Genomic DNA, 11,685 nt, shown 5'->3' on the forward strand with positions numbered 1-11,685 from the left:
TCACATTGGGAGATGGGGCTAAATCAAGCAATCCAGTGTGGTTTAATGGCAGGAACACTAGAGTAAGAAGTCCAAACTCTGGCTTACATTATGTTTCTGTGACCTGCCAGCGGCATGATCCCTCTGAGATTCAATTGCCTTATGTGTAAATAGGGAAAGGCCTACTGAGCTCAAAGTACTGGTGTGAAGATTCGGTGAAATAACATAGTCTCGATCTCCCAGCACCTAACCTGACACACAGTAGGCATTCAGTAAACGTCAGTGAGACCTGAATTGGAATCAATAACCATCTCCTAGCGTGTACAGGTGATGGGAACTTTACAGGGACTCCTGACATACTGACAGGGAACAGGTCATTTTCCCAGTGGCTTGTGTACACTCTAGCAGTCTGAACTGTTGTTGTTTCTCGTGTGTGTGTCGTCATCTGTTTGCGTGGAGATTGGGCTTTTAAGACGTTGCAAGCTTGGTCATGTTTAGGAAGTATGTACTACTTTTTTAAACCTGACCTTCCACTTCAGTGAAGAAAGTACACAAGAGGATGCAGGGGAGAAAGGGTGAGAGGAAAGGAGGAAGGCAGGGAGAGAATAAAAAAGTCAGGATGCACAGCAGCTAGTCTCCAGTGCTTGAGGTTATGTGTCTAAATAATTATCTAAATAATGAAGCTTATGGTCCTGTGGGTGTAACAGGCAATAATCACACCAAATACTGTTTTAGGGTTTTGGATTTTGTTTTTATTGAAATATAACTGACATATAACATTGTGTAAGTTAAAGGTGTACACCATGTTGATTGATACACTTAGACCTACTCAGAGAGCTGAGCAGAGGCCCCACAAGGAAAAGAAAATTGAACCAGTTTCACACGCTGGTTTTCCACACCAATATTCCCATCTATTGCCAACGCCTGCCCCCTTGTGGCCGTTCTTCACACTGCTTGGATTTTCTAAACTGCAAGGAAGCGGAAAGCCTCACAGTGGAAAAAAGTGTTTTAAGCTTTCAGAGGTTCCCCAATGCCTGCAAGACAAAATTCACTGAACAGAGATCCTTCATGATCCAGCCCCTGCCAACCGAGACAGCCAGAATGGACTAAGACAAGAATGGATACGAAGCTTGGACATATCATGTTCAAGTTACCTCTGGGACACCCAAGTGGAAAGGGTGAGGCAGCTCCTAGGAAGCTTTAGCGCGAGAGTATGGAGAGATGGAACAGGATGTTGAAAGGGACCTGGTGTGTCAGTTTTTCTGTTGATGCCCACAGGTGAGAAGGTGATAGGTACTAGGTCCCCACATGCCCAGACACAGCATTAGATCATTTATGCAGGGCCCATCGAGAGCCTGGGAAGTCATTGCCAGAGTCCTTGACACCCACCTCCAGTCTGGGACAGAGGAGAGACTGCAGAGGGGGAGACAATGTCTTGGGTGAGAACTACTGCAGAGCTATGGCACTTCCCTTCCCTTCTCTGTAAGTGACAGGAGGCAAAGGCTTATGTTTTCCCACAGGCCAGATGTGGGCCATGTAAGAAGGAGCCAACCTCGAGGCATCTTGTAAAGGACACCGCCCAGGAGAATGGCCTGGAAGGACAAAGTGGCCCAGCACAGAAGGGAACCATGGCAGGTTAGCAGCCGAGGGTTACACCTGCTCAAGGAACAAACTATATTCAGGGTTGCTGGTCAGAGGACTCCAGCAGGGACGCACCCAACAAAAGAACCAGCATTTAAAACTCTGCCATTCCCAGACAGCACGTGTAGCTGAATATATCTGAACTAGTCCAGCACATCCTTCCTGTCCTGTACCGTTCCTGGGACCAACTTCCCAGCACTTTTGGAAGTGGATACTCCAGCCCCACTCAAGCCTCCAGATGACATCTGACAGCAACTTCATGGGAGACCCTGAGCCAGAATCCCCAAATTAGCCCCTTCCAAATTCCAGACCCACAGAAACTGTGGGAGATAATAAGTACTGTTCTTTTAAGCCACTATTTGTTATGCAGTAGCAGACAACTAATACATGACTCTACCCTACAACTACGATTCAGATCTGGGGAGGGTCCCAGGAATCCATTTTTAATAAGCTCCCTAGATGGTCCTTTTGACAACTAACTAAAGTTAGAGGAAGAAGAGGACTGAGGCAGTATCTGGGAGCCCTGACATTCAGTGCCCCCATGAAGCTTACAGTCCTGTGGGTGCAACAGGCAATAAGCACACCAAATACTGGTTTAGGGCTTTGGATTTTGTTTTTATTGAAATATAACTGACATATAACATTGTGTAAGTTATAGGTGTACATCATGTTGATTGATACACTTATATACTGTAATATGATAACCACTATAGCTTTCAATGATATCTCTATCACATCACAGAATTATCATTTCTCTTCCGTGGTGACAGCATTTAAGATCTACTCTTTTAGAACTCTGAAGTATATAATATAGCAATATTGACTATAATCCTTATGCTGTGCATCAGATCCCCAGAACTTACGCATCTTCTTGTTGCACGTTGTTTAGTTATAATCGTAGAATGTGGGTTTGAAGGAGCTAGGAGTTGTCTGGGGCATCAATTTCCAAGAGTCATTGAAACAGCACTGAAAATTACTTGCAGGTAAGCAAGCCAATCACACTTCCACCTAAGCTGACAGCTCCACCAAGTGGACATTTCAAAAACTCCTCTCATCTGAGTGTTTCCCTTTTCTACACTCGAAGTCACAAGCAGCTAAAAGCCCAGCGTCACCACGGGCTGAAATGCTGATTCAGAACTTGTTTGCCTCTCTGCTGCTAAACAGCTATTGGCCTCCTAAACTGCAAGCCCCTCCATCTGCCTCCTGAGAAGTCTGCTTTAGAAGATCAGACAGGAAAACTGTGAATTCAGAACAAACACTACAAAAAAGTGATGTTGCAAAAGTATCTTCAAAATATTGGGTCTGCTTCTGCCCATGGAAATAAATATGCTTAAAAAAAAAAAGCATTCTGCATGAAGTCTTTATTAACCAAAAGTCTATTTCTCCACAACAGACAATTTTCACATTCCTTGAGGATTGCCTCATATCAATAAGAATTGTTTGAAAATGTGGTCTTTGATAATGGTGTTATATTTGTTATTGGCATAACTAAATTGTGCTAATCATATGGCTTATTTGCAGGCTGCTGTAGTGTAGTGGCTGAGAACACAAACGTTGAGTCGAAATGCCTGTTCAAATCCTGGCTCTCACTACCTCCTAACTGTGTAAACTTGGGTGAGTAACTTCTCTCTATGCCTCATTCTTCTCAACTGTAAAATGGACTTAAAAATAGGAGTTTCTTCAATAGAATTGTGAGGATTTGTTAATCCTTGTAAAGCCGTACCTACAGCATAGAAAGTGCTCAGTAAATGTTAGCTACAGTGATTACTTAACAATACTTTATTGTTGGTCTTTTGAGTTGTTTCAAAGATTGCAGGAATTAATATATTTGTTATATTTCTTGCCCTTGTTTCTTATTTTATTGAAGTATAGCTGATTTACGATGTTATGTTCATTTCTGCTATACAGCAAAGCGACTCATATATATCAATATATACATTCTTTTTCATATTCTTTTCCATAATGGTTTATTACAGGATATTGAATATAGTTCCCTGCGTTATACAGTAGCACCTTGCTGTTTATCCGTTCTGTCTTGTTTCTGATTATTTCATAGAATCTAAGAGATGGGATTACTAGATCAAATGGTGAAAAGTTTTAAGAGTATTGATAGAGTATCAAGTTACTCTCCTAAACAGTTCTATGTGGCCCTCCCACCAACAGGGTTCAAAAACACATGTCAGCACATGCTTTAAAAATAGTTGCTATGGGCTTCCCTGGTGGCGCAGTGGTTGAGAGTCTGCCTGCCAATGCAGGGGACACGGGTTCGAGCCCTGGTCTGGGAAGATCCCACATGCCGCGGAGCAACTGGGCCCGTGAGCCACGACTACTGAGCCTGCGCGTCTGGAGCCTGTGCTCTGCAACAAGAGAGGCCGTGGCAGTGAGAGTCCCCCGCACCGCGATGAAGAGTGGCCCCCGCTTGCCACAACTAGAGAAAGCCCTCGCACAGAAACGAAGACCCAACACAGCCAAAAATAAATAAATTTATTTAAAAAAAAAAAAAAATAGTTGCTAGTTTGTGCCGGGGGGGTGGGGGGGAAGAAATTTTCCTCTACCCTTCTAGGCTCTTCTGGCTGGTCTAAGAATGAAATTGACATGAGACACATTAAAAGGAGAAAATCAAATAAAAGCTTAATAACATGTATGCATGGGAGAGACCCAGGAAAATAGTAGTAACTCACCGAAATGGCCGAAGCCCTCACCTTAAACACCATCTTTAGCTAAAGACAAAAGAGGACATTGAGGGTAGTGGTTGGGGACTTCAAAGGGGAGAAAGACAATTCACATGAAGATGAAAAAGAAAATGTTTGATAAACAAATGTTTGCTAGGCCCTGCAGAGACAAGGGACACAGAGTGGACTCTGATCTCTCTCCCACCACGCCCGCCCATATTCTGTGCAGATATCTCTGGTGGTAGCTCTATTCTGGGAACAGTCCCTTTATCTAAATTCTTTAGGCAGCTAAGGGAGAGGTCAAAAGAAGGAATTCCTGAATCTTCTTCTTAAAGATAATCAGCCTAAAACAATCCTCATGCCAAAGATATACATGTTTCCGTGGCAAATTTGCTCCCCTGCATTTACCTAGTACGACTGCCATCTCATTGTTTCAGTTTGCATTTCTTAAATAACCAGTGAAGTGGGACATTTAATTTTTCTCAGTCAGACTTCTAGTCCAAATTACTTTATCCAGAGATAACGTAATTGGCAAAAATTTTAGTAAGAAATTCTCCCTGAAAATGGAGCAAATGTATCTCTAGGAAACTGAGGCAGAGGCCAGAAAGGGACTGGCTTAACTTGGGAGTATTCCTCAGGACACAGTCTCTCCATGCTAAGAACATTCTAGAAACACAGCAGGTTTCTACCCGTAATCCCCTGCACACAGGCTGGTCTGGACCCCAAGACAACAGAAGCCTCTGGCTGAGTAGGATTCTCTAGCTAATGTGCTTCCCTTAGCCTCCGTGGAGGTTCTTCCCCCTAGAATGTCCCAGATGGTATTTATTTTATAATCTAAGTGATAGAGTGTCACAATAGAATTGATCTATGGAGAAAAAGTTGGACTCAACCCCGACTTTTTTCCACCAACAGAGACCCAGAAGCAGAACCTTCCCAGCCCTCTTTCCAAGCCCCCAGAGAGGCTCTCGGCTGCACTTTGGATGAAGCGTCTGCCTTCACGTTTTCCTTAGACACAACTTCAGCCTTTCATTTTCTAGGCTTAGAGTAGTAGCACTGCTCTCCCCAGGTCCCCGGCTGAGCTCACCTGCCACAGAAGGAACATGGGCACACTGGGAGGGTCTCTCTCCAGTCCCAGGTTGTTCGGCTGCACTGATCCAGCCCCTCAGGAGTGTCCGGAAGGGTGAGTGGTGATACTGCCACCACCTCCCTTGAGTGAGAAGTGAACTTGAGGACCAATGACTTTGAGGCAAATTAAAAAGTCAGAAGTCAAAACATACTCTTTCCTAAAATAGGCCCACTATTTCCCCCTGAAGTATGATAATAAGAATAAATAATCATGTACTATTTCACTGAATCTCCGTAAGGCAGGTATGATCATTCCCATTTCACAGACGAGGACCAGCCAGCAAACAGGAACTACTCAAACGGGGGGGATTTAATAAAGGAAATAAGCCATATGGGAGGTGGAGAAAACCAGAATCCAAACGTGGGATGGTGAGGTGACCCACAGGGGAGGGGCTGGCCAGTGGGAGCTGGGGCTGTGGAAGTGATACTGCCATGGCCAAAGATGCCACTGCCCCCAGAGATGCCACCAGAGGCAGGAGGGGACATGGAGATACTGTGGTTTCTCCCCTCTGGCCCCCTTCAGTATTCCACAAGGGACCCCACTGCCAAAACCTATAGGAAGACAGTTGGCAAGGGAGCCTGGGAAAGGCAGGTCCCTGCAATACAGAGCAGGACAGAGAAGGGCAATGAACGGGGCTGAGAAAAGAGACCAGTTCTGGCCCATTGCTCATGGTCCTTCCACTACCATGTGGCAGAGCCAGGCATGCAAACAAGTTGCACTTGAGTCCATCAGCCTGGGAGAGACAACAAGGGAGATGAGAGGTGGACAAAATAGCAGGTGGAAGAAATAAGATGGTTTAAAAACTGGCTGTGGGAAGGGAAATGACAGTCTTATGTCTCTAGCCAGGGTATCATACAAGCAACAAGGGGTGGGGACCTGTGGACACCTGGCTCCATCACTTACTTGCATCAGGTACTAGGAGCACACTGTTTAGTTAACTTCTCCAAGCCTGCCTTTCCTCCCCTCATTCAACATTTACTGAACACTGAGGATGGGGCGATGCAAAATGGAAAATAATGCTTTAGGAGTTCAGGGGAATCTAACCTTCATGCCTGTTCTCCTCTAAGTTCCTAACCTTTGGGAACAGGCAAAAGGAGACAAAAAGGCAAGAGAGAGGGCAGGGGAGTGGGAGACCTACACTGCCCACAATCCATGTGGTGGCCTGGCCCCTGGTCCACATGGCCAGCCAGTCACTCTTTATGCCCAGTCTCTCCAGTCGGATAAATCCCTCAGCCCCCTGTGGCATGGACCTCAAGAGAGGAAAAGATGTGTCCCTGCAAAAACTGCCCCTGGATGTGGACCCCTTAAGAATCCATGAGGAAGAGGAACCAGGAATGCACAGGCTGACCTCCGAGCTGGTGAGAGCCCACCTGTGGAGGGAGCAGAGGCCGACCTCTGGAGTGTGGCAGGAAATGAGCACCTGGGACAAGGGTGCTTCAGGTGAGCTCAGGTGAAGGCAATCAGAAGATGCCATAAACCAGGCTGCAAATTACATGCCTCAGATCAGCTCCCCGAGAAAGGGCTTCAGCAATAAAGTAAATCTATGAGAACAAAGCAGACCCAAAAGCCTGGTAGACTTTTTTAGATTCTGTTCAAGGATAAAGTTTAGAAGACTCTAACAACGCTAACTCCTCTAACTGAGTTAAAGGCGTCTGTACACCCATTCCTTTTCTCCCCTGCTCTCTTAAGCTCACTCTAATCTTTGACCCCCACTGAGCTACTGAAAGTGCTTGTCAGCACCATCCTTGAACTCCCCACGGCTAAGTCCAATGGTCAGTTTCTAGCCTTTATCTTCCTTCACTTCCCAGCAGCATTTGGCATTGCTGTTCACTCCTTCTTTCTCGATACACTTTCTTCACTTAACTCCCAGGACTGCACGTTCTGCCTTATTGGTTGCTCCTTCCAGTGTCCTTTGTTGATTTTTCCTCTTCCTCCCCATCTTAGAGAGCTCAGTCCATGGTCATCTTCTCTGCACACATTTAATGTTTTGCTAGTGTCTTAGTTCAGGCTGCTATAACAAACTACCATGGATTGGGTAGCTTATAAAAAAACAGAAATGTATGTCTCACAGTTCTGGAAGCTGGAAGCCTGAGATCAGAGGGTCAGCATGTCTGGATCAGGGGTCCTGATTAGGACCCACTTCTCAGCTGCAGCATGCTGACTTCTCACTGTGTCCTTCCGTGGCAGAGCAGAGTACTGGGAAGCAAGCTGTCCCGTGACTCTCATAAGGGCACTGATCCCATTCATGAGGGTTTCACCCAATGATCTCGTCTCATCCTAATTATCTCCCAAAGGCCCCACCTCCTAACATCATCACATTGAGAGGGTAGACTTTCAACATATGAGTTTTGGAAGGACACAAACATTCAGCCCATAACAGCCAGTGTTTTGCCACACTGCTCCAAGGTCACCTTCATGGGCTGCTCTGCAGGGATGGTGGTAGACCCTGTGAGCCTTCCTGCGCAGTTGACATCACACAAAGTTTTGCCAACAGAGAGTGTTGGAAACCCTGCAAGAAGAAGGGGCTTCTCCTCCTGGTTCTGGCGTGTTTCCTTTCTGCTCCTGCCACATGGATACCACATGCGTGTGGGAGACATGAAGCAGCACTCCCAGGGACAGCTTTGCCTTGAGGTTCGGCAGCACCCCATGGGCAGGATCCCCAGGGAGTCTCAAAGGCACCCCAGTGGGAGTGCTTCTAGCCTCGGTCTCCCTGCACCTTAACGGGGTGTTTCCTGTTTCCCCAGTGACTGTAGGGCAGCAATGGCCCAGGAAACCCAGCGAAGCCACAACCAAGCGGCATGTGGCATGTGCCAGCCACGGAGCCACAACCATCCTGGCTCCAATGAGGTTCAGATCCCAGCCTTGGGGAGGGGTCTGTCTTCCAAATGCGTCTTTCCTTGAGTACCCTCCCCCAGCCAAAAGGTATTCTTTGGGGTTCTCTTTAGTCCCTTATAGTTAATCTCTTGTTATTCAATAATTCTTTATGTTAAACTTGCCCTGCTTACATCACTGTGTGGTTTCCACCTCCTCGATGCCACTGACGCACTCCCTTAGTGACCTCAGCTAGTCTCCTAGCTTTAAAGCTGTGACAAAGCAAGAGAGAGGCATGGACATATACACACTACCAAACGTAAGGTAGATAGCTAGTGGGAAGCAGCCGCATAGCACAGGGAGATCAGCTCTCGGTGCTCTGTGACCACCTGGAGGGGTGGGATAGGGAGGGTGGGAGGGAGGGAGATGCAAGAGGGAAGAGATATGGGAACATATGTATATGTATAACCGATTCACTTGGTTATAAAGCAGAAACTAACACACCATTGTAAAGCAATTATACTCCAGTAAAAAATAATAATAATAATAAAAAAAATAAATGTCAACTGTATGCTCATGACCCCAAGTTTTCATCTCCATCCCAGTTCTCTCTCTTGAACGCCAGACTCAAAATACAATTCGACATCACCACCGGGAGAGGAAAGAGCAAACCTGTAAGTCCAAAACTACATTCCTGATATTCCCAGCAAAACTTGCTCTATCCACAGCCTTCTCCATCACATTTGGCAAAAAACTCAATCCTTCCTTCTGCTCATGTCAAAAACCTTGGGAGTCATCTCTGACTCTTCTCTCTCACCCTCACATTCAGTCCACCAGGAAATCCTGTTGACTCTACCTTCAGAATACACTTTCCTCTCACCACCTCCACTGCTACCACCCTAGCCACCATCATTTCTTGCCTGGATCATCACAACAGTCTCAGGATTATCTTCAGCGTAACAACTGGAGCAATCTTTTAAAATATATCATGTCACGCCTTTGCTCAAAATCCCCACAACGGCTGCCAAAAGCCAAAGTCCTTAAAATGCACACCACCTTACATTTTCCATTTTCAAACTGCACCAGGCACCCCAGGGAATTCACAGGGTCACCACAGGATAGTTTCCATCTCCTAGGTTAACATAGCGATATCTGTCCCACTGTGACTATTAGATTGTTAGGATCTAACTACTTATAAAGCCACTGTTAGGTATTTCCTTTGATGTAGGGGCACCATGAAAAATTGCTAAGACACTAACAGCACCACGGACCTAGGAAGTTTGGGAACCTCTGCGCCACACGATCACGTCTCTGGTCTCATCTACAATGGCTCCTTTACTGACCCTACTCACTCCACTCCAGTGCCCAAGTTCTCCTTAAGCTCCTCAGCCATACCTGGCACACTCATGTGGTGGGGCTTTTGTCTAAAACACTCATACTTCAGATATCCAAGGGGCTAACTTCTGCACCTCCTTTAAGATTTGCTCAAATGTCATCTCTTCAAATGAGGTCCTCCCTCACTGTCTTAGTCAGCTCTGGCTGCCATAACAAAATACCACAGACTGGGCGGCCCAAAGGACTGAACATAATTTTCTAGAGGTCAGAAGTCCAAGACCAAGGTGCCAGGTGATTTGTTCTTATAAGGACTCTCCTGGCTTGCAGATGGCCACCTTCTCACATGTATCTTCACGTGGCCTTTCCTTGGTGTGTGCACTGAGACAGACAGATGGAACATACTCTCTGGTGTCTCTTCTTATAAGGACACTAATTGTATGAGATCTGGGCCCCACCCTTGTCACCTCAATCAACCTTACTTACTTCTTTAGAGGCTCCATCTTCAGCCACACTGGGGCTTAGGGTTTCAACATAGGGATCTGCAGGGGGGACACAAACATTCAGTCCATAACTCTACACTGTCTGAAATTGCAACCTCACCTCCTCAACATTCCTTAACCCCCTTACCTTGCTCTTCTTTCCTCACAGTTCACACCTTTTTCACCTACTCTAACTTATATTCAGGCTATATTTCATTGTTTATTGTGTCTGCCCTCAGTGAAACTCTATTGAGGGCAGACAGAGGGCTTTGCCTACTCCATTCATGACATGCCATACATTAGCGCCTATTACATAGCTGGCACTCAAAACTTACTTGTTGAATGACTGGCTAAAGCATAAGAGAAAAAACATCCCACCTTCCTCATACCTGATCCCATTGCATTCTCTTGGCATGTCACCAGATTGCAAGGCCTAAGGAAAGGAAAAGAAACACAACTAAATAATCAATGATAAGGTCTGGTTTCTAAATGGAATGAAAACGTCTCCTGAAATTAATTGTATCCTTAGCAAGTCACTTAACTTATGGGACCGTTTCTTCATCTGAAAACGGCAACCATCTATCTCAGGTATTTTGGGGAGGATGAGATGGAAGAGTGGGCATGTAAGATGCTGTGACTTCCAGCTGTACTGCTCTCTGGCTGGGGGTCTTGAGCCACTCGGGATGCTATAACGAAATACCAAAGACTGGATGGCTGATAAAAAAAGAAGTTGATTTCTCACAGTTCTGGAGCCTGTAAGTCTGAGATCAAGGTGCCAGCAGGGTTTGGTGAGAGCCCTCTTCCAGGTCACAGACTTCTTATTTTGTCCTCACTTGGCTACAGGGCTAGGGATCTTGCTGGACCTGCTTTTAAAAGGGCACTAATCCTATACATAAGGGCTCACCTCCCAATGGCCCCACCTCCTAACACCATCACATTGGGCATTAGGATTTCAAGATATGAATGTACGAATTTTGGAGGGGACACAAAACATTCAGACCACAGCATTGGGTGACTTTGAAGAAATGAGTCCTATCTTTCTGAGCTCACATCTTCTTTCCTATAAAAGTTGGATAATATCTCCTTGAAATGCAGTGTCAAGAATCAAAAGACTCCTCAAATAGTTACACACAGAATTACCAGATGACTGAGCAACACCACACCTGGGTACATATCCCAAAGAACTGAAAAGAGGTACTCAAATACCTGTACAGGAATACGCACGGCAATACTATTCACGGCAGCCAGAAGGCAGAAACAACCCAAATGTCTATCAACAGATGAATGGATGAATGGAGTGTAGTATATACAAACAATGGAATATTATTCAGCCACAAAAAGGAATGAAGTGCTAATAGCTGCTCCAAAGTAGATGAACCTTGAAAACATGCTAAGTGAAAGAAGCCAGATGCAAAAGGCCAGAGAGTTCATGACAGTATTTACATGAAATATCCAGAACAGGTAAATTCACAGACAGAGAACAGATTGGTGGCTGCTAGGGGCTGGAGACATGCGGAATGAGGAGTGACTGCTTAGTGGGTATGGGGCTGGATTTTGGGGTGATGAACATGTTTACAGAACACTGTGAATAGACTAAACGCCACCAAATTTTTTCATTTTAAGATGGTTAATTTTATGTTAT

Source organism: Lipotes vexillifer, unplaced genomic scaffold (genome assembly GCF_000442215.2).
Source record: "Lipotes vexillifer unplaced genomic scaffold, Lipotes_vexillifer_v1.1 scaffold1067, whole genome shotgun sequence".
Taxonomy (NCBI): Eukaryota; Metazoa; Chordata; class Mammalia; order Artiodactyla; family Lipotidae; genus Lipotes; species Lipotes vexillifer.